A 25,381-nucleotide genomic window follows, 5' to 3' on the forward strand; every position below is an offset into this window, starting at 1 on the left:
TTCTTGTAAAGACTGACATGTTACCTGCATATATCTTTGAGCCATTTATTAGTACAATATTTCTAACCCTGTGATTACTAGCAATTTAGTTGCATTCATTCTTATTCACATGAGTGTTGCTTCACCAAAATACCTGGGGTAGCGGATGTGACATCAGACATCTTTTGACCTTAAGCACATCTCAGGAAGTGACATCATATGACCCTGATTGTTTCTAGGAAGGTGTGTCACAAGATGGTAACATAACACAATTGATATCGCCAAGTTCCATAATAACTGCATGATCAGTATTGGTGTCTGTCGATTTAGATACTGTATATAGGTTTCCCGACTTATGCCCTTATATAGGCACAATTCACATTGCCCTTATTTAGGCATAGAATTCCAATCCTTATTCAGGCATTATCCATGCTAACCAAATACAGGCATGGCCACTTACATCCGTCCATCCACGTCACAATGAGTTCTTGGAAAACCAGTCTCTTAAGCCTTTATGACTTCCCATTGCTTGGATTATTGATTTCTCCAAGAACTCATTTATTATGCATGAACATCTATTCCTTAGGGGTTCATTCATGACGTTCCTCTGCCCGGCTTTTACGTCAATACTGGCATTCCTAAACACCTTCAAGGTATAAATATACCTTCACTTACCATGGCAAGTCACAGCTGCATACTTGCACAGCTCGCCACAGCAAATTCGGAAAGAATTCGAATCCCCGCCTGACTCACTGACCAGACGCTGTCATCCTCCTCGCAGAGATTCCAGCTCCAGTGTTTCTGACTCCCCTTGCGGGGTGTTAGATATCGAAATCCGGAAAAAGATTCCAACCTCTCTCATTCTGAGATATGCAGCAGGCTTGAACCTAGTGGGACTTTTGGCAAATCTTGGCAACACCAATCCTAACTATAGCTAAACAAGACTATAGAAAAACAGCACCTACTTTTCACCTCGTACTACACTTAGGTTAGGTACACTGGGGTAGAGCTAGCTAGATGAGTATTCACGTTTTAGCCTGTGTTATTTATGTTATTATGAATATATGTCATAGCTACAAACCATGCTATTGCAGTAATATTTTATCTTACTGCTACCACTGTACGTAATATACTTCGCATTCTGTCTGACGATTGTAGTAGTTCATATCTCTTGCACAAAAAATAAGACTGTTCAATAAACCCTTTTTATTGAAACTCCTGTCTACCTATTTCTGTGTAAACTCTGTAGAAACGAAGCATGCACGATTGACTGAGTGAAACTGTTACTATTGTTGCCACGATTCTGAGACTGTTCTGATTCTAAGGGAAACAAAGTTGTCATGTATATGCGGTTGTCAGAAATGAATCCCTTCTTGCTTATTCGAGAAGTTTCTAATGACCTGTGAGTTATCTGGCACACACAAGTAATTAAGTTTAATGTACTCGATAGAGGCATACTGACCTCAGTCCTATGCCACAACTATAGTGTATATTATTCCAATGCTCAGAGCCTATGAGTGATATAGGAACTACACTACATGGCACCCAACCGTTTGGTAAGGCACTAATTTAACGCTAGATACTGAAGTAACTCAGTCGTGCTCTTCTCAGAGACCCCTACTTATAAAACTTCATAAGACGTCTGGAGTGGGTAGGGATAATATCCGCCATAGCTGAGTAGGACACAAATCCTATGTATTAGCTGTTTGGTTTGTTCAACGTTGATGGATACAGTGTTCCAAAATATTGTGAACCTTATATTTGTTCCCTTGAAACTTGCTCTGCATTTTTCATTAAATCACGTCTAATAATGGCACAAACACCGGAACCAGTGGAGCTGTACCCGGCGAAGTCGCAGCAGCTTTTGATTATACAGGTTTTGAAGAAACCGATGAAGATGCGATAATCATCGCTCCAAATTTAAGGAGAGCCATCACTGTAAAACTTATAAAACATGGCATAACACCAAGAGGTGGTAGAGCAGTTTTTGTTATAGAGGCACATGAATCTCACCAGACAGAGGTTTTCTACTCATGGATAGTATTCCCTGATTCACATCCAGTAACTAAAAATGTTTCACTTCTACAAAGAAGATGATCCACTTGAGGAATATATTCCTTTTGAGGATATTGAAATTCCACTCACATACCAGGAGCATGATCTCTGGTTTAAAGGCACCCTAAAACATTACAATCACATTACCAGGCTGGGCTTACTAGGTAGACCAGGAGCAACATGGCCGATTTTAGCCGGTTACACACCTCATCGTGATATCGAAGAAATGTCAAATGATGAATTACTTGCTCAACTCAAAGAGTTAATCAAAATTTATAGACAATTGGTTCAATATGTCATGCGGACTTTCACAGTCCAACCAACAATAGCTATTCCAAAACAAACCTCTCACCAGGGGAATACGCTACAAATCACTCCACAGACTTTACAGGCAGTCATGGGTAAAATGCCCACAAAACATGAACAAATTCCATTCTGGATAGCTAAAAAAATTACTCAAATCAAAGCGGTATTTCCTAACACTAGCGCTTGTGATAAACACAGAATTCTAACAATCCGTTTAACAATAGGGATAACTCCACATCTAGAAGACTGCACCACTTGGGGCACAGTCTTTGCTGCTATCTTCACCAAAACACATGGTGTTCCGTCTATGGCGGTAATACCTGATGTCCTGAAACAAATTCAAAATGAATACGGGGCAGAGCCTGCTCTGAATTTAGGTATGAAGTTACAGAAAAATTTCAACCAAGTCTCAACAATAATATCTAATATTAAAGGAGAAGAAGCATCAGTGGCAATCCGCCAGAAATTAAGGGAATTTGATGTAATAGAACAACCACAAGAATTAGCCAGAATAATTGAAACATCCTATGAAGAATTAGAAAAGAGACAGTTTGGGTGGGAAACTAGTTAAACCACAACTGTCTGAAAGTCCTGAGAAGGACTCTATTAAACACAATCCTACCTCTCCTAAAAAGAAGTGGGAAAATGACAAACAACATTCAAAAGAGAAATGCTCTCAATCCCAAGATAGATCTCCTCAACAGGAGCCCTCTGAAAGGAGGTATAACCCCAGGAATAGGGATAATTTGAGAAAACGTGATAGGTATCAAGATACTGATACACGTTCCTCTCGTACCTTCCAGATATCGTCACAGACATCCGAAAGAAGAGGATGGTCAGAACTAAAAGAAGAACGCGAGAAGTCCAAAGATGATCAACACGTTCAGAAAAACAAACCAAAACCTCAATTCTCTAAGAAGAAGGTAGCAGGTCTGAAGTTCAAACATTCTGAGAATTCTGAGAACACAACTCAAGAACGGAGAATGGGCTCAGACAATGCTGGACAGTGCAGCAGAAGTAACAATAGTTCACCAGAACCTGAAGGGACTTCTGGAGACAGTGGACTTGAATGAGGACATTCAAGTTGAGACTGTAGACACCAGGGTTAGCTCTCCACATATGTTATATGAAATAACGCTCCGGATGGAGGGAGACATCCAAGAAAAATGAAAGCACTCTTTTGGGAGTATATTTCAAGGGGTTATGGTATACTTCTAGCAGAACAGGACTGGCCACCAAAATTTGTCAGGGAGTGCCCAAATGGCAAAGACATGATTATGCCAGCCTTCTCCAACCATGTTCCAGTATATTTAAAATATACTTATGCTAGGAAATGGGCAGGGGCCCAGGCCCCATCAGTATACAAAAATCATGTAGGATTGGATGAGGATTCACCTCATCACCAGTTAAAAATTCAACCAACTGCACAAAGGCAGTACCCGATTAAGGAAGAAGCTAAAAAACAGGTCAGGGAGATCTTAGATGAACTTGAATAGCAAGGGGTGATTGAAACATGCACCTCATCAATGAACAATCCTTTGTTTCCTGTTTCTAAATCAGACAACACATATCATCTAGTTTGGGATTACAGACACCTAAACTCTTGTAAAATGTATGCAACTTAGTGATCCATATCATTCCAGGTCAATGCGGATTTACCTACTTAACTTTGTAATGAAGGTAAAAAAGTACCAATTGCATACAAATTACATTTGTACACACAGGCAGAAATGAAATTTACATCAACAGAAAAAATTCTTACAGCAGTAAAAACCACTGTAGCAAAAGAAAGAGCCCTAGCACAGGGGAAATGCATTATGGTTGTAACTCCTGTACCACCCTTAGAGGCAGTTACAAAAGCGAGCATTCCGAATGCAAAACCTTTACATCCACGATGGATACAATGGGTTAATTCACTTGCTGCAACTGATGTTGAATATGTTTTTGATCCTTATTTGAAAACACAAGCGTTCCTGCAATACGAACACGAATGTCCTTTGCCTACTGAGATTCTCCCTCTCGACGAGTATGAATTTATCATTTATACTGACGGTTCTGCACAACCCGCTACGGATGGTAAGCAAGCTTATAGTGCAGCATGCGTGATCGTTAAAGGTTGTGTGCGCGATGGCAAATTCAGACCAATGGTCACAAAAACACAATCTCTAGGAGATTGTACAGCTCAGCAAGCTGAACTACAAGCATTCAAAATGGCACTTGAAAATACGGATCACGAATTCCCCACACTCATAGTGTGCGATTTCTTTTACTGTGTTCAATCATATAATGAATATTTACAGAATTGGCTTCAAAAATGTTTGAAAGATGCAAAAGGTGGCACAATCATGCATAATACGCTTTGGGAACAAATAGTTCAGTTGCGAAATGGACTACAAAGCACTCTTGTGATACACACGCTGAGTCATCAAAGTGATGGCGTTCATGTTGAAGGGAAATCATAGGATGATGAAGCTGTGAGGGGGGTCTATGCAAACGGCTTCCGTAGCTGCAAACACTTGTTCAAAAACGAAAAACGACAGTGAAATAATTCTGGCTGTCAATGCTTCAAGCAAAGGCAGCAGTGCAGCGTTACCTAAAGAGTTTCCACTCAAATACTCGTATACAATTGATGCAAACGATGTTCCGTTTGCTTGAATCCTTGGAGAGGGGGTTAGGTTGATACCAAACATGGAACATAGATAAGGACTAATCCTGGCAGCACATGAAGGGACTGCCTCTGCTCATGCAGGTGTTTCTGCTACAGTATCATTATTAAAACAGAGATACTGGTGGCCCACCATTAGGAAACAGACCAGAAACTATGTTTTGGACTGCGAAATATGCCAAAAGGTGAAAGTCTCTACTGTGAAACGTCCTGCGCAGACGTCCCTGTTAATTTCAGATAAACCATTAGCTTGTGTTTACCTGTACCACTGTGGTCCCTTACAATGGGATGGTAACTATAAATATATCATGGTCACAGTGGATTCGTGTTCAAGGTTCCTATGGCTGTGGCCTCAGCACTCAGATGACGCTCGAACTGTTATAAAAGATTTGTGAGTCTTTATCGGCACATACGCAATAGGCAAACTACACTTTGACCAGGGTTAGCTCTCGAGCATACAAAGAAGCCATGGCCAGTTTGGGCGTAGCATTGTGGTATTCTTCTCCATTCCATTCTGAGGGAAATTCTGCAGTGGAAAGAAAAAACCGGGACTTAATGCAGTCTATAACAGCTAGGGTATTAGGTTCAGGTGATGGGTGGGTCAAACATCTTTATGGGTTCCAATGCTCATTAAACAATTTTCCAAGAAGTTCCCTGGGGGATGTCACTCCATATGAGGTCCTATTTGGGATTAGAATGTTGGTACTGGACCTTGACATGAAGGGCACAGTGGTGGAAAATAAAGAATTTGATATCAAAGATTGTTTGGCTGTTTTACAGGACTTAAATGAACTAAGATCAACACAAAGCAACGTGTTCCTGAAGCCAACCACCACTGGGGAAAAAACAGTCGGCCCAGCAAGGCCTGTCTGTATCCCAAAGCTTGATGATCTAGTCAGAGAAAAGATCGCGGACAAGAAGGAATTTGGACCTTCTTACAGACAACCAGTACCTGTCCTACCAATCCACGGATCAGGAACAGTACTTTTGCCGCCCCTTGCTGGTAAAAAGGAGAAAAGATTTGTGTCCATCAACCTGATCAAACCACACTATGTGGCTGATACTAAGCAGTAGGCCAAGTGGACACTGACAATGGAGCTGACGCACTCCTCTAGCTACAATCCAAGAGGTTCAAACTGAGAGACTCATCACGTTTGAAGATTCTACAGTGAGAAATGAAGGACTAAGCAACAATGCTATGGAACTCGTTCCTCTTGAAACCCAAATAACAGTTCGTCCTGATACACCTCTTTACAACGAAGTAGCAAGTGATCAACTGGTTCCAGCGATTTCAACGAATCCTGATGCAATTCCAATCATTGACAGAACTGCCTCTGGCTATTTCATTAACTTTGATACGTTTTCTGAGGGTCCCAGTGAACCTGAAACAATGCCAGCACAAGGAACTTTCAAAGAACAAGCAACAGATTTTTATCATCTCCTGAAAAAGACTTATCTGGTTTCACCATGGATTGAACTATGGATTGTTTTGGGAATATTCTTCTTTCTACTTTGGTTAGCTCTGGTGATAACTCTGGGTATGCTGATAAATGGAAGATATCTTCAAATGGACACAGCAAGTAAAAGAGTGAACTTACTGCTCCATCTGCACAAATCCTCCCATCGTGAAGCAAGAGACTTGTCAGCAGTGAACATCATAACCGTTCCTATACCAGATGGTATAGTTTGAGACAAAACCGAATATGACATTTTTGGCCCATCGGAACTTTTGAAGATTCTACACTTATTTAAAATTTCTTTAAGTGACTTTATTACCTCTAGTACCTTTTCTGATGGTTGGGACTCTGCGACTGTTAATAACATGATGTCTGATCTAGAAATGTCTGCAATATTCACAAATCATGAATATTTGGGGGGTTCTTCAGACTTTGAACAAATGTATTGGTATAACCGTTATGGACATAGTTTATTGCAAAAGACTGCAATACCTAGAAATGTATTTATGTATAACCAATGGGAACATTGTCCTACACCTCCAAAGGGTAGCTCAAAAACATTTGCAAAGAAATTTCCATATTTGTCAGGGTGCCACTTGTCAAATCCAGAAACGTTTTACTTTAAAAATGTGAACAAGACAGGAACGAAAAATATGTTAACCAATACAAAACTGATTTAATCTGCAGCCTTTATTGCCCAACTGTCTAGACAGGGTTTCAACTTTTGGAAAGACAACATTGAGACACAATCTGTCTGAGGTACAAAAGATTGGCAAGTGCAGGGGTTAGAAGCTTTGTTTAGACCCTGTATCATCCCTGAGCAAATAGTTTTTTTGAATGACACTGTCCAACAAATGTCTTGCCTTGGAATAGCCAAGATCAAAGACATGAACACTCCATCCATACCTGCACCTGCAAGTAATAGCATTACACAGGAGGAGGTCGACCGACATACATAATATTTTGCATTACAACAGATCAGATCCAGAATGGAAAAAAATGGTTGCTCTGGCCCACAGACACAAGAAACTGTCAAGATCAATTCCTGAACAAAACAGAGGGTTTCACTATCAATAGGCCAAACCCACGCTATGTTCAGAGACAGCATCCAGGGGTAATAACAATATACAGTGTAGGGAAACTTTGCCTTGATTGGCTACAGAAATCTACGCTAGATGATGTGAAACAACACTTAACTTTACTTCAAGAAGACCACTTCAAAAACGTTTCATATATACCGGTATCTACGCTGCTTATAATGAAATATGGAAGGTTACCCAAGCAGAAACTACAGAAAGAATGCAAGAAATTGATCGTATTAATTTAGAGAAATCTCTCGCTGTAGTAGACAATGGATTAACGGCTCTGTCATCCAGGATATATTTATTGGACAGCATTGTATCCTCTGCCATAGACATTATGGAACAAGACTTGGTCATGTTGCAACATGGTCAGTCTCAACTACGTTCTATCATGCTATTAGGCTGGACGCTACAAAACCTGCGTGCAGGCTATGTGCCTTGGCCTTTAATCAACACTACGTCACTGTTTTCAGAATTCAGTCTCACTGATGAACATATCAAACTGGCACAAAGGGGAGCAGACAATAAGGTGCTAAGCATTGAAAAACTGGAGAAATTACCATTCACGGTGGCAGAAAAAACAGCTACTGAGTGGATCATACATGGTAAAATTAATCTGCCTGTTAAAACTTTCCTTTTTCAGTATTACCTAAAACATTTACCAGCAGGCAAATATGAAACTTTGGAAAAAGGATACATCAAGAAATCCTGGGATTTACCTTACACACACACACATGTTGGAGTGGGGGGCGTGAAGTGTTTCTTAGTGGAAAAACTGTAAAAACGCACAAAGCAGTTGTCTCCTATGCCAGGGTATTAATTTACACAGGGCCTGTAATGGTTCCACTACAAACGTATCCTGCCACCTGCAAGGTTCACCAGCTGCAGTGATTAATCAAATTTTTGGACAACTTTCAAATGAAAGTTACCACATGTTGAATGATCACAGCTGCTGTGGGATGCTGCCAGGTATTCCATATCTAGTAACGGTTACATCCAGGGTCACTTGCTGTATGCAAGTCTTGTTCCCCCAAATAGAGACAGCCAGGGAGTCGCCTTTATGACCTTCACTGAATATCTCTTCTATACAAATTGATACTCTAAGCAGAATGAAAGCCATTCTTTTGCAACAAACAGTGCCTCTGACCTCGGCCAAAGAAACCTATGATCTACAAGTTACAAGGACTTCAGCCGAGATATATGCCCTTTTGAATACAAACTGCCCTATATATTACTGGAGATAAAGTGTAGTGAGCGCATCATCCAAATTTTGGGTTTACCTCGTCTACAAGAATTAAATACCACATGGTTTCTGTCATTCAGACAAATCTGGCAAGATTGCATCTTACCTGTTCTATGCTGCCTGCTTTGCGGTGAAGAATGAGTGCTAGACATCTGTCTAACACTCCCATTATTCATACCTACGGATATCGACACTCTGCTGGACTTGGTAATGGCCCATGCTGTGTGTTGTCCCCAGCGGCTACCAATCCTGATGACAGCATTCATTGAGCTCTCACAGACGCAAATTGCTACTGCTGAGATACGAGAGGAATCAACAGGCACACAAGTAACATCGGATACGAACATTGCTGATGCGTTCAATGTGGAAGGCGATGCTTCTCATCTATGTGCGGTTAATCTTCTAAACGAGGTAATCCAATTTTCAGCTACAAAGGTAGATGACTTTTTGTCTTCAGGAATAGAAGATTTCATGTTTGCTCCATCGCCATACGCTGACTTTTGATTCAGCAACAAGTGGACCTGGAAGACTCTGAATTTGGCCTTCATTTTTCAAAACAAAGACAAAACTTGGAACATTTTCCTATGATTTGAATTTTTCTTTTTTATGGCCCAGTAATCAGCTTTTAGTAGAACTATTCATAGAGAACAGAATTCTTTGAAACACTTCCAGAGACAATATGTCACCTGGTCAATAACAATTGTTTTATGTAACTTGCCATGAAATGGTTTTGGCTTTTTTCTTCTGTGTTTATGAGCCATTTCACAATGTATACACTCATGTTTATTCATTTAGCATTCAATGCCGACTTATGCTTACAATGAAACATTGCTTTAATATGTACAGCACCATTGCATTTTTTATGCATACCAACAGTATTTTTACCATGTGTTTTAGACATGTTTTTAGCAATTAATGTGTAGCTATATTTTAGATATGTTTAGCATGTTTAGAATTTAGTAATGCTGTTCATTCGAAACTGGAGTGGTTGTTGTGTGTCGATTTAGATACCGTATATAGGTTTCCCGACTTATGCCCTTATATAGGCACAATTCACATTGCCCTTATTTAGGCATAGAAATCCAATCCTTATTTAGGCATTATCCATGCTAACCAAATACAGGCATGGCCACCTACATCCGTCCATCCACGTCACAACGAATTCTTGGAAAACCAGACTCTAAAGCCTTTAGGACTTCCCCTTGCTTAGAGTATTGATTTCTCCAAGAACTAATTTATTATGCATGAACATCTATTCCTTAGGGGTTCATTTATGACGTTCCTCTGCCCGACTTTTACGTCAATACTGGAATTCCAAAACACCTTCAAGGTATAAATATACCTTCACTTACCATGGCAAGTCATGGCTGCATACTTGCACCGCTCGCCACGGCAAGTTGGGAAGGAATTCGAGGCCCCGCCGACACACTGACCAGACGCTGTCATCCGCCTAGCAGAGAATCAAGTTCCAGTGTTTCTGACTTCCCTTGCGGGGTGTTAGAGATCGAGACCCGGAAAGAGATTTCAACCCCTCTCATTCTAAGGCATGGAGCAGACTAGAACCTAGAGGGACTTTTGGCAAATCTTGGCAACACCAATCCTAACTATACCTAAACTAGACTATAGGAAAAAAGCACCTACTTCTCACCTCATACTACACTTAGGTTAGGTATACTGGGGTAGAACTAGCTAGAAGCACCAGATGAGTATTCACATTTTAGCCTGTGTTATTTATGTATGTATTTTTATGAATATATGTATGTGAAAAACAAGGACCCCCTGAATAGAGATAACAATTCCTAGGACAGGGAAATGAACAAATGTGCAACAATTCCTAGGCAATTATAATAAAAACAAGGGAACTAGTATAGGGGGGGGGAGGACATTAAAGGCAAATGCAAATAAAATCATATACTATTTATTGAACAACAGTACATTATACACGTGTTTATCGGGTAAAAACTATTCATCACTGTTTAAAATACACACATAAGGTAAAGCAAGATTATAACAAGGAACAACAATAATCAATAAGAAAATTAATATATAAAGGAAGTGGCAAGATAGTATATTCGACGCGCGTTTCGGCGTATGAGACAACGCCTTCTTCAGGAGCCACACAAATGTTTAAAACAAGGAAAGAGGTACATCTCTCCTGGATCTCCTACTCGATATGTAAAGGACCTGTGACTCATACAGCAGGATTTTCATAAAGATGAGTACGATCCTTAAATCAGTAATGAAATCACCTTCATGTAAGCAACTGTGGTTACAAGATAGAACACTTTTTTGTTGAAACACAGCTCGAGTTAGGGGAGCATGTAAAGAGTCGGGAAGTGCCAATGATTTATACAACGTATATATCGATAAAATATGAAAGGAGGAATCTCCAATAGTTCCAAAGAAATAACGTTCACTCCAGTCGATGTGGAGCGGAATTATTTTCTACCGCAATTGCTCGTTTAAGAGACAGCGTGATGTAAATTACACGAGTCACAATAGAGAAACTGGAGAATGACGGGAGAGATTACTGGTGGTGTCTGGCGTCCGTTACGATGATAACATCGATGATTCCTCCTTTCATATTTTATCGATATATACGTTGTCAAAATCGTTGGCACTTCCCGTCTCTTTACATGTTCCCCTAACTCGAGCTGTGTTTCAACAAAAAAGTGTTCTATCTTGTAACCACAGTTGCTTACATGAAGGTGATTTCATTACTGATTTAAGGATTGTACTCATCTTTATGAAAATCCTGCTGTATGAGTCATAGGTCCTTTACATATCGAGTAAGAGATCCAGGACAGATGTACCTCTTTCCTTGTTTTAAAAATTTGTGTGGCTCCTGAAGAAGGCGTTGTCTCATACGCCGAAACACGCTTCGAATATACTTTCTTGCCACTTCCTTTATATATTAATTTTCTTATATATTATTGTTGTTCCTTGTTATAATCTTGCTTTACCCTATTTGTGTATTTTAAACTGTGATGAGTAGTTTTTACCCGATAAACACGTGTATAATGTACTGTTGTTCAATAAATAGTATATGATTTTATTTGCATTTGCCTTTAATGTCCCCCCTCCCTCCCTATACTAGTTCCCTTGTTTTTAATATAATTGCCTAGGAATTGTTGCACATTTATTTTTTATGAATATATGTCATAGCTACAAACCATGCTATTGCAGCATTGTTTTATCTTACTGATAACGCTGTACATATTATACTTCGCTTTCTGTCTGACGATTGTAGCAGTTCATATCTCTTGCACAAGAAATAAGACTGTTCAATAAACCCTTTTAATTGAAACGCCCGTCTACCTATTTCTGTAGAAACTCTGTAGAAACTAAGCATGAACGATTGACTGAGTGAAACTGTTATCTATTGTTTCCATGATTCTGAGACTGTTCCGATTCTAAGGGAAACAAAGTTGTCATGTTTATGCGGTTGTCAGAAACTAATACCTTCTTGTTTATTCAAGAAGTTTCTAGTGACCTCTGAGTTAGCTGGCCCACGCAAGTAATTAAGTTTAATGTACTCGAAAGAGGCATACTGACCCCAGTCCTATGCCACAACTATGGTGTATATTATTCCAATGTGCAGAGCCTATCAGGGATATAGGAACTACACTACAGTATGAAAGCATAAGGCAAATAAAGGTCTATTTTATCTACCACCTACATTATGGTGCTTACTTGATCTTTGAAAGTTCTAGGTCATAATACTAGGGGTAGGCAGAACTCATAGAGGTTGACCATGTAATTCCATGGAGTGATGTAAAAACTCAGTGATATTCCGTGCACTTCCGCCTGTCCTGTTCTGACACACAAATGAGGAAATCACTTTGCACCAGTAATAATCCGTCTAGGCACTAGATTTCTTTGCAGCTTGCACAGAGAAAATTTGGTGTTGACCATGGACAATCTAGCTCTGCCGGCCTGGTTTTTCAGAATAGAGCTGGATTTTGGGTTGAAACCCAGGGACTGGCAGTCGGATGGTACATCGGCCCTGCCCCAAACTGATGCAGCCATGTAGAGACTCTCACGGCGGCCAGTGCCTCTAACATGTGAAAAGGACCGAGCAGGCTCAGTCACGTCAGGCCTCATCTGACTGACTGCCTTAGATGTAGTGGTCCCTTGGAGGTACCGGCCTGCCACTAAACCAAGAATAGTGGTTACAGCACAAATGAGTGCAGGAAGTTAAAATTGAGGGTACGAAAATGGGAAAGAAAGTTAAGGAAAAAATCAGATAAGGGAATTATGGAAAGCCTTCGAGTGGCAAAATTGGAAAATAAAAATAAGTTGAGAGACAGGAAATTGGAATATATGTCCAAAAGTTGGGCTGCAATGTTAGACGTGATAAATACAAATAATAAAAGATCATTCTGGCGCCTGGAAAAAGAGGGAATTGTAAAAGAGGAAATGCGGTATTTAGTGGGTGAAGGCGACTGGTTTAGCCATTTGAGTAAACTGTGCAATGGTATAACTAGGAAAAAGACCCTGGAAATAAGGTATGAAGAGACAGAACTACTAGGGCCACCATTCTCCATTCAAAACATAAAATAACCTAGTCAATCCCTAAAGCTAACTAAAGCGGCAGGGCCAGATAATCTACCCACAATCCTATTAAAAAATTAGTATAGGTTGGTGGGCAAGCTTCCTAAATGAGACCTTTCAAAATATTTCAACTTCAGGAGTTTTTCCCAGAAAGTTGGAAGGGGCCTATTGTTAGGCCAATTTATAAAAAGAGGATGCTACATTACCTCAGAATTACCACCTAATAAGTTTGCTAGACGTGGGGGAGGAAGTTTTTTCTAAGATACAACTAGGCATAGTGAAGACCTGGGCAGAGCAGTATAACTTAATACCAATAGAGCAAGGTTGGTTCCAGGAGGGCGACTCAACCATCGACCATTGCCTTAGTCTATGGGCAATTGCAAAAAAGGCAATTGAAGTGCGAGGTAACCTGTTCTGCTGCTTTGTGGACTTCTGCGCTGCCTTCGACTCAGTTGATCGTAGTCTACTGCGGTGTATGCTAGCAGAGCTCGGAATCAACAAGGCAGTACTTGCTTTAATCCAGGAAATGCATTCAAGGAATTGGGTCTGGGTTATCTTGGATACCCATGGAACCCTATCTAACGAAATTCAGATAATGAATGGTTTGCGCAGGGCTGTGTTCTTGCCCCATTGTTATTCTCCTTATTTTTATCTGATTTGCCTAATATATTGAGTAGGGCAGGTGGTGTAGGCCCCAAGATGGGGGGAACCTATATATATTGTCTGCTATACTCAGATGACTTAGTGATAATGGATATGACAGAGTTGGACTTGCAAAATAACTTGGATGCTTTTTATGGATATTACCTAAAAAAAATGCCTCACGATCAACCTAGGAAAGTCCAAAATAATGGTATTGGGAAAAAAGAACAGCTTCTTGTACTGGAAACTGGGAGAAGTTAGAGTGGAAGAAGTTGATAGATATAAATATTTGGATATGTGGTTCGACAATAAGCTAAATTGGAGGGATCACATACAGTCACTTAAATCAAAGGCTCTAGCTTCAATATGGGACCTTAAACAATTCAAGCAAAAGTAAGGAGGCCCATCTCTGCGGCCAAATCTTTCTGGCTTTAATGCATTGGTACGCCCACAGTTCCAATATGGCGTAGAGGTCTTATATATGGGAGGTAAATTGGATTGGAACTTAGAAGAGGGTAAATGCGTTAAACAGCTTCCTGCACTCCCCTTGTCAACAATAATACAGGCTGTACGAGTGGAATGTCATCTTACAGCCTGGAGCTTTCAGGGTATGCAAGCAGTATTGACATTTTTGCAGAGAATGAATGGAGAGGGGCCCGCCAAAATAGCAAACTTCTGTAAAAAAGAAATAGAGACTAGCAAACTAAATTGGGCGTCCCAAGCTAGAATTAGGATACCTAAGTTGTATGTTAAACTTTCCCTAGAAACAGATCAATGGACTTTGGGGCAGCAGATTCCTAAGTCAGTGTTGCGTGTTATTATTAATACGAAGGCCCGAGAGGAAGATTTGGGTTATTTAAGGAGTAAATCGTCCGCCCGGTTCTTGATAAACGGGTGGACCAATGATCAAACATTCCCCTATATAGAGGCCATGCCTAACCCAAAGCTTAGAAATATAATCCTGAAATTTAGAGTTGGCCTCAATCCATGCAACACTTGCTGGAAGATTAAGTCCGCTATGCTGAATGAACAAGGTTTGTGCACATGTGGATTACAAGTAAAATGTAATTGGCCACATATTCTGTTGGTCTGCTTGTGGTTAATAGAAGAACGGAAAACATTTTTAAAACCCCTTTTTATTGCCTATGAAATTATTAGTAGGGATCAAGTGCTTGGTTTATTGGTAAATATGAGATTTTTAAATGTGACATGTGCAATGATTAGATTGTTAATTGCAATACAGGAGTTGTTGAAGGAATTGGTTATATAATTTAAAATGGGTGGGGTAGAAATGTAATTTTACCCATGTTCGGGAATACCCCTGGCTCTTGTTATTTATGGTGGATGTACAAATATATACCTACGTATAAGTGATCCTTTCCCCTTGTTGATGATGAATTAGGTACTCCCTATTGTCTGGTAGAGTTCCCATTGTTTAATTTATCAGGATTTCATTGTGTTTTATACTGTTTTATGGGTACAGTGTTTGTATATTTCAGAGTTTAATTGTATGTATTGTGGTACTTTCTTTTTATGGCTCTATATGCCAAGTAAAAATATAATAAATGAAACAAAACATATTAGGATGGATTTTTGATCAGCAAATTAATAACATTAAGCTCAACCCCAGCACTCCAAGAGAGAATGTCTCATCATGTGAGTGCCATTCTCGTTCGGTCGCATGTCACTGCTTTCCCCCTTCAATTCTGGGAAGGTGTGTTGCAAACTTCACTCTGTACAGCCATACACATGCATGCTGTTTCTTACCTGCTGGGTTGCTGTGTGCTACGGGTCACGTACATGTCTCTCTCTCACCTACAGACTGCCGATAGCTGATGCTCTGGGTTTATATTTTTGGTGTATGTGAAAGAGGGGCTCCATCTTATGATTCTAAGCAAATCACTTTAATTTCCCTTGTCCCTAAATATCTAAGAATGGCCCATCCTGATTGCTCCAGCCTTTCCAGAAGAGTGGTCATCTTACCTGGAAGTAATACCTCAGCCGCATGCTGACTGGTTTTTCCTCAGTCTAGCGGGCAATATGCATTGAGTTCACTGCAACAGGTGTCTGATAGACAGGTTGGTGATGGTAAACTCCGGCATGGTGGAGTGCAGGGATTTGTTGCCAATCTCTGCAGTCCAAGTGGAGCGCGGAGTGGCAAATCTCCGACCTCAACTAGCAGAGTGGAGGTTACCCACCACCACTACTAATACTTGCACTGATTTGTAATGAGTGAGCAAAGTGAGCACACCAGAAGTCTCTTAGGGAGTTTCTACACCTGAGAACAATTGGAAAAGAATGGGATGAAACTGCACATTTTTAAACATAATCTTGACTTAAATTTGCTAAAATGCCACAGGCACTGACAGGGCACTCATTAAATATTGAAATTCTTGCATGGTGTTCTAGGTCAATGAAACGTAACGTCCCCAGGAATTGACCCCATATTTCTTTATTGTGGTGTTGGTGCCCTCATATGTCAAAAATGATCTCCATTGTGCTAGAGCCATCATTTTGTCATGGGTGTCCCCATATTTAGTGGGTGCCTCATTATATAAAAAAATGACATAAAATATGCCAGTGCCCGAATTTTGGAATGTATGCCATTCTTATACCATAGATCACTCCTATTTCAAAAATTACCTTAGTATGTCAAGCTAGCATTTTGTCATAGTTGCCACTATCCTATATGCCAGGTTGTCCACCATTATGCCAACAATTACCTCCATTGTACTAGTACCAGCATTCTGCCACTCATGTCCACATGAAAAGAAGTTTCTCAGTATACCAGTTGTTTTCCACAGTGCACTACATGCTATGAACTACCTCTAGCATACCAGTATCCATATTTTACCACTGGTGCCCTTTATTCCAAGAATTGCTCCCAATGTGCCAGTGCCAGTATTTTGCCAGAGGTGACAGTCATGCTAAGAATTTCTGCAAGTATTTTGCCCTCAGTGTCTTTATGGGACTAAAATGACCTACAACAACACGCTTCCAAGCATCATCTCACATTCTCTCACTCACACTCATTCATACATTCTCATTCACATTTTCTAACAGGCCCTTGCACTCATTCTTATTAATTCTCACTCACTCACTTGCATACACTCTTAATCTCACTCATCCTCATTCACTTGTACTTACTGACATTCAGGACCACTTTACTAATGCTTTGCATTGGGTTTATATCACTTTTATGAAGCAAACCCGACAAGTGTTAGGGTGGGATTTAGTATCCAACACAAACCAGGATGTGTGTGTAATGTATCCCAAAGTAATGCAAAGTTGTACTATGCTTTTCTTTACATTATTTTACATCAAGGATGTGTCCATTGGGTGGTGCAGGTGTTTTCCCATACAGACACCTATGGGTTTTGGCACAGATCCCTGTCTACACACATTGGTAAACAGGAATTTGCGCCATAAACTTACACCTCCTAGTGTCAGATGTAAGAAGGAGAAATGCTTTCATTTGTCCTTGTTTTTTCAACTTTGCATATGTACCACATTGTACAGCACACACACATAGTTGGACATGCCTTAAAGCATAGTTTTGTACTGGAAAGGATCCCTTACAGTGCAAAACCTATGATTCAGATAATTCATGCACCCTTGGACTATGGCACAAGGGTGTGTGCATTGACACATGGCTGCCAAAAGTGGATTTAGCGCATGGGCGAGAAAAAATGCACCTTACTTTACTAGATATGGTACATTTGTTATCTCTCACTCTTCAACACAAGGCAGCACAGCAACTGCCTTGCATCAAAGAATATTAAATGTGGGCCTCAGTCTCACTATCTGTCACTGACTTTCACTCACTTTCAACCCAACAGAAAGGCTCACACATACAGAAACTCTCTCTCACTTGAACACACTCTCGCCCGCAAGCATGCACACAACATACATTTAAAAAAAATGTTTACTTACCAGAGCAGCCACCAATGGTCTCTTTGCAGTTAAATGTAATCCTTGTTTTAAAATGTATTTATTTTATTTTTATTTTATTTTGAAGGTGTTGTATAGCGCGGACAAGACCCTTGTGGGTATCAGAATGCTTTACAACAAATAAGGCAATAGAGGAAATAGACATATACATAAAAAATAGTGTTGGTTATATTAATCCACACAATGGTAACTGTTCCAGCATAGCAAATGTCTACAAGTCTGCATCTAATAGTTCAAGTGAATTTGGCCAGGAGAATCGATTTCAGTTCATTTTTAAAGGATGCCGTGTGAGGGTTCTGCCTTGTTTTTGGGGGTAAGGCATTCCAAATCCTGGGGGCATTCCTGAGCAGGAGCGGTTATAAGTTTTCGTCTTGGTAAATCGTTGTGGCTTCAGTAAAAGGTTATAAGAACTCCTGTTGGTTCTGATACCACAAGATGGTATTAATTTCTCTACAAGGTATCATGGTGTTTTGTGATGCAATGCCTTGTGTTTCAAATGTATTCTGGCCTCAAAGGTTAGCCAGTTAAGGGCATGCAGGTCCAGGGAGATGTGACAGTTCCTTTTGTTGTCAGCGATTAGTCTGGTGGCTGCGTTGATTGATGCTCTTAGTGGGACTGTTGTTGATCTGGGAAGGCTGCAGCGAGCAACAGTCCCATAGTCCACTTTGGGGATTACTAGCAATTGGACTGCCTGTTTAAAGTCATTAGCGGGTATGAAGGGTTTCAGTTTTCCTAAGGTGTTCATTTGAAAGTTTGCTCCTTTAGTTGCTGCGCTGAAGTGCTTCCGCATATTTAGCTTATTATCCAGAGTTAAGCCTAGCGATTGGGCAGAATCGATCATGAGCAGTTTGGCGTCTAGTGCTGTTAAGTGCTTCATCCATTCCATGGGGGTGTTTGTTTGGCTGGGGGGCGCTATTAAGAGGAATTCTGTTTTTAGGGTGTTTAATTTTAAGTAGTTATTTGCCAGCTAGGTCTGCGTTTTATGGAGCGTTAAGTTGAGGGACTTGATGTCTTCCAGTGAGTGTATCTTAATGTAGAGTGGTGTGTCCTCTGCATACATGTGTATTGGACCTTTGTAGAGTTGAGAAGCTCAGTGAGTGGTTCCATAAACAAGTTGAAGAGAGTCGGGGAGAGGGACGATCCTTGGTATACCCCTAGAATGACTGAAGTGGGTTTGGATAGAGATTGGTTGGCCTTGAATCTTTGCTTTCTGTTTTGAAGGAAAGAAGGGAACCAGTTGAGAACTGCTCCCGATAGTCCCATTCTATGTTTCAGGAGGTCTGATTGATTGTCGTGTTTGACGGTGTCGAAGGCAGAGGATAGGTCTAGCAGGATTAGTAAACTGGCTTTGTTTTGGTCCAGTATTTTTATTGCGTCATCAATTATGTGGGTCATGGTAGATTCGGTACTGTGCCCTGATCAAAAATCAGATTGGAATTATCGTGCTTGTTGAAGTGATCAATGTGGTAGGTAAGTTGCGTGTGAACACATTTTTCTAATAATTTGGCCAGTGTGGGGATGTTGGATTTGGGGAGATAGTTATTTAGGTCTGCTGGGTGAGCCGATGGTTTCCTTAAAATGGGGGAAACCAGAACAGCTTTCAGGATGTCTGGGATTGTTCCTTGTAGCAGAGAGGTGTTTATAATCCTACTCCATAGGGGCACTAAGGTGGGTAAAATGTTTTTTTAGGAGGGATGCTGGGAGTGGGTCAGCGAAGTGATTGGAGGGATTTAAGGCCGTGAGTTTTTTTAGAATAGTTTCTTCGCAGTAGATGTTAAATGAGGACCAGTCTGCGTTGTTTTTGAGGTCGAGCTTTGCAGTAGGCCTGAGCGTAGGACTACTCTATGCTCGCGGAGCGTGTGTAGTTCGCGCAAATAGCCACTACACAAATTGCACGCAGCACAGTCCAATATCGAGTAGTGGGCATTTTTTGCATGGTCGCGGTCCTCAACGTCAAGTTGGCGACCGCGAGCGAGCAAAATCACATCCCGGCGAGATTTTTTCCTCGTTCGCGATCAGGAACATCAAATTGCCGATCGCGAGCGTGGAAAATAAACCTCCCGGCAAGATTCCTCAACGCGGGGAGGTCAGGTTTCTCATTGCAAGTGGTCGCGTATACTCGTGACTGCTCGCGATGAGAAACTACAACTCCGCGTTGAGAAAGCTGCCGCTCGAGTACAAATCTACTCGAGCGGCAGAAAACGACCGCTTGCACTGTGCAAGATACGATTTGCACTGATTGCACAGTGCGGACAAGCATCCGGCACTGTGCAATCAGTGCGAACAGCATTTTGCACAGTACACTACGCAGCTCACGTAGCTTGCGTAGTGCGGAGTGCACTTCGCGTAGCAACGCGTAGCGCTACTACGCAAACTACGCCCAGGGTTACTTTGCAGAACAACTAAGCGGGTTCCTGAGGGGGGTCCTTGAGGCGATCATGTAAGGGTTGTTGAGGGCTGACAAGTCATTCAGTAGGTCTGTCTTTTTGTTTTCAGTTTTAGTTGTGAAATAGGACGCGAATGCCTCGCAAATGGGGAGTGTTTCTGAATTAACTTGTGGTGAATAGGAGACACCTTTGGATTGCGCTTTAATTATTTCAAATGACACTAATTGTGAACAATACAATATTATTCACTATTAGTATAATGAAAAACAGGCGGAAATAAGCCATGTTCGGCAGCCCCTATGTTCTTGGCACTGATTTTGCCACCACTGAGTCCAGCCAGGGTTCGGAAAGGCAGTGCCAGGAGTCGCAAGGTGCAAGGCAGGGTCAAAGCTGCCAATGCTGACAACCCCTGAAAGACGTCCATGTTTATTCATGGCTTTTAATGATTAGTTATTACTTTTCATATGGTCTGCTGTATGCATTTATGAAACATTAGTAGATTTTGATGCCATACAATTATCTGATTTGTGAGCGGTCAATGAAATGATACGTTTTTGAACTGCATGTTCTTGGAATGGTTTGATATACTACTACTATCCTCTAATACACTCATTACTTTTCTATGGGGAACCACTATTTATGTTATTTTCTTGGCATCAACGGACACTTACTTCTTAGGCTCACATTGCAAATGGCCTAATAAATGATGTGAAATGTATTGCACCTCATAACATCTGACTTGGGACTGAGTCGGAATGTATCTGGTGCAATAAATTCACGCAATTACAAGTTTTTGTGAAATAACCTGGATGTTAGTGCTTGTTGCACCAAAATCCACACGTTACACTCAATAATACCTACTTTTTAAAATAAATATCAGCACGTATGACCTGCCTATATTTATCAGCAAATCCATCTTTGCGAAATGTGTGGTAACAGCAGTTACCGCATGTTTCACAATTAACCGGCTAGCTCGTAAAGAGGGCCACTGTTTTTAGATCAAAACATTTGTGGAGGTATTTTATTTAGCATATTTATGAAGTATTTTAAACCAGTCTCACTATTGCTGTTTGAGGTCTGAGTCTGTAAAACTAGTCTAATCTGTCTACTGGACCCTGAACCAGCAAGGACCCTGTTACCTGAGAGGTAGCACTGCTGTTTTGAGACAGCAATTTCTGTCTATGACCAGAGATAATGAGAACCGGGTAACTGTTAATTGTTCATTACTTGTCTGAGTCAAGCATAGCCTGACAGGCGACTGACTCTTCCGCAGCCCTACCAGTCTTGCAGAGGACCAGCATGACAGGCATTCCCTTAAGTTCCCCTTGGCCCAGTTCACTTCTAATCACAGGACACAGCTGCTTTCATACAGAAAGCATATGACTGCATCGAAGCAGAACTACTTGGCTGTCTGTCAGATTCTCTTTGCAGTAACCTGACCCTATCAAGACCCTAGTAAACAGATAACTATCCAAACTGCATTAATTCAATAAGTGCTCACTTTCGGGATCATAACTCCCAGGCGCGTGCGTGTGCACAGCTTCTACTGATCCTGAATAATCAGAATATTCACCTTCACCGAAAGAGGCAATTTGCATTATAGAGGTAAAATTTCAAAGAAAATAAAAGCAGAAGAAAAGCTTAAACTTTCAAGGGAATGTAAACCTTATACAGCAACGTTGCAATAATGAGGACATGAAAGGGCAGAGAAGATCCAAAATTTGCAAACCACAGTTCAGACCGCAATAGCTGTTGCATGTTAAAGAAACAACATTTATTTATTTATGCGCATAATGTCCACAAACTCTAAAAATATCCTATTCAGTTTTCTTTCTTTGTGTCTCAAATGGAAATGCTATTTCTCTCACACCGTGTAGGGTGTTAATATTCTAACAGCACAGTCAATTATCTCTTGGAGTTCAAGCGATTGTTAATATTAATATTATGGAACTCTGTGTTATCAATTTTATTTGTTTTCATGCATTCATTTGTTTTCAACAATCTAGTTTGCATTCATATGAACAGATTATCCTATGTTGTTTTTTCACCTATGCATTTATTTGGGTTGCTTTTAATGTAAAAGGTTATTTATCATCTGGCATTGTTTGTTTTATTATTTCTTAAATGGATAATATCTCCTACATGTCCCTGGGAGGAGAGTAGTTTGGGACCGCTTTTTGAATTGACAGTAGGAGTGCCTTATAATCATGGTTAATCTGCACTTGTATATATTCTGCGGTACTATTACATGAAGAAGAAAGAGGAGTACCAGATGTTAAAGTAATCTTTATGATTAAAGCAAATCTCATGTGTGCTTTAGAAATATAAAGTACACAAGTATGCATTAATATTGTGTGTTAAGGGATATCAAACTACATGTGTTTACTGATTTGTTTAATGTTACATGCATAACACTAATATTTTAAGATGTGCCATTTATAACTGTTGAAATATATGTTGAAAGTATGGCTTAGTTGCTTGTAGAAGGGCGCACATAATGTAACCTGTGCATGGTTAATTCAGTCTAACTGTGGCCCTGAAATTAATTCTCAATGTATTTTTCATCTAAAGGATGAATTTGCATTTGCTTGCCCGTGGAATGTTGCATGTATCTTCTATTCCCACTGCAGGTGGGAATGGGTTCATTAGTTGAGAGAAAGAGCTATTGTTCCTACTAGATAGAGAGGCCTCAGAAAAAGAAATGCGATAATAGATGGCGGACGAGTTATCGTGGGAGAAGGAGATGGCATCAAGGACTATGAAGTACCCCAACGTGTGGACATGTGGGTGGAGAAAGGAAGCAGGAGGATGCTGGAACAATGGAAAAATAGCAGTAACACTGTGGGAGGTGCCTTAATTCAGCGATTGCTTATGTTGTAAGGGAGTTAGGGACAGCTGACACTTCTGCTTTAGAACGTCTTGAGGTGCAGACCGTGAGGCAGATTTACAAGTCCCTTGCGCCTCTTTTGCGCCGCTGTTGCGTCACTTTTGTGATGCAGCGGCGGCGCAAAAGATGCACCATGGTGCGGGGTATTAACAACGTGACGCATCTGGGAGATGCGTCACGTTGTAAAGCCCTGCACCAGAAGGAGGCGTTCCTGTGCTGGGGGGGCGTTCCGGCGCAGGAACACCTCCTAAAAGTGGCTGATTTCACTCAGTCACTTTTAGGCCAATGCTGCTTCAAAACCCTGCGCCTGCTTGAAGCAGGCATAAGGATTGACGCAGCATTGAAAGAACAGGGCCCCCAGAGCATTGCTGGAACTGCGCCGCGCTTGCGACACAACTCCAGCAATGCGCCGCCTTTACGGCACAGATGCTTCACGCATCTGTGCCGTTTTGGCCCCGTGGTGCGCCGCATTGTAAATGCAGCGCATCATGGATGACGGAGCTGCGGCGCACAATTACTGGCGCATCCCTGCTAATTTGCAGGGATGCGCCAGTAATTGTAAATCTGCCCCCGTATCTTTAGCTTTGTGGCTTTATGCTACGTAACCCTGGTTGTAGTACTTCTTCGGAGGGCTCTAACAGCTGACACCTTTTCCCATCCCCACTGAAGTTTGCGTTAGGTTAGGTTTGCCACTTTAAGGAGGGTAGGGATAGTTAGGGATTTGTTGGGCCTTTTGCTTGAAATTTTGATGCAATCCAATGTGTCTTTTTTTCCTTCTGATAACATAAGTTACGGGAATAAACTTAGTTGTTTTCTTTTTGTTATATAGGGGAAATCGATTCCGGGGATTTGGCTTCCTCCAATGTACTTTGTATTTCTACAGCACACTGCTTTGATTGGTATAAATAAATCTGTTTTAGAATTTGAAATAAACAGACTATCCTGAATTTAGTTGTCGACCTTATTTAGTAGTTTGAATACTTTGGAATTTAGAGAGAGTGAAATGAGTTTTCTCTTTACCCCTCATTTTGCAAAACAAGAACCATCGACCAGATCATTGAGGAGTACGAGTTCCAGCTTTCCCAATCCTCACACAACACTTTCACCCCGCTCCCACCTGTATGCCTTTCTTTTAATTTTTCCGCACATCTCTGGCTTACCCGAAGGTTTCATCAGTTCCTATCATGTGTAATTTCTCTGCTACTTCCTCAAGACTTTTCCCTCGCTCACCACCCACTACCACTTCTGACTCTTTGCTCCTCTGAGGTCTTCCCATTTTTTGGTATTGCAAGAACAGCTTCAGTTGTTGGTCAGATGTTTTGAAATGACTACGTCATAACAATTTGTAAATCAATATGCAGGGAGAATGGCAATGGGTGAACTATCTTGCCATTGCTTAATGAAAGTGAGAGAGCGCAAACTGATATAAATATATGAGTACATCACACTTACCTATAGAGAGCATAATTCATGAAGAGAAATGCCATGAGTGCTAATAGTATCTGAAATTATATTATAAATGTATAGCTAATATAGAGATTTAAGTAGAAGTGGAATTAATACAGAAATGTGTGACATTATATGTTTTTATTAGACGTGATTATTTTGAATCTATGTCGTGTAGCTGTTAAACATATAAGATGGTCTGTGGTAAAACGCAGAACGTGGTAGGTCTCAGGGCCAGAGCTGGAGCTAAAAGGGAAGGTGTTTCTTTTCACGACACAGATTGTTTAACGTTTTTGGTCATTGCATTAATGGGCCATGATTTAGAGTAATGTTTTCTAAATAATAGAATAAGAGTTTTAACATGCTTTAATTAAATGAAGAAATTGAATGCTATAATCATAATGTGAAATATTGTAGGCCTGAAATGTTTTAGCATTGATTTACACGTACATGTCTGGGCTGAGAAATGTTGCAAGCCTTTTTAGAAGTCTATGAGAGTTGGGTTCTTGGCGGCAGATATCTGTCTGCAACAGGAAAGGGGGGATCCAATTATAAGTGAATGAATAGAGGCCTGTTCAGTAGACGGCCCAGACATGGAGGAGGGTTCTGGAATGTTTAAGGGGTATCAGCGGGCCGGAGAAGAGACTGAGAAGCAAGGTCAATTCTAACGTCTGAGGCCCAATACAAAGCATCATGGAAAAAGCCTGAAGTTGCACCACGTGAGAGG

Source organism: Lissotriton helveticus, chromosome 7 (genome assembly GCF_964261635.1).
Source record: "Lissotriton helveticus chromosome 7, aLisHel1.1, whole genome shotgun sequence".
NCBI lineage: Eukaryota > Metazoa > Chordata > Amphibia > Caudata > Salamandridae > Lissotriton > Lissotriton helveticus.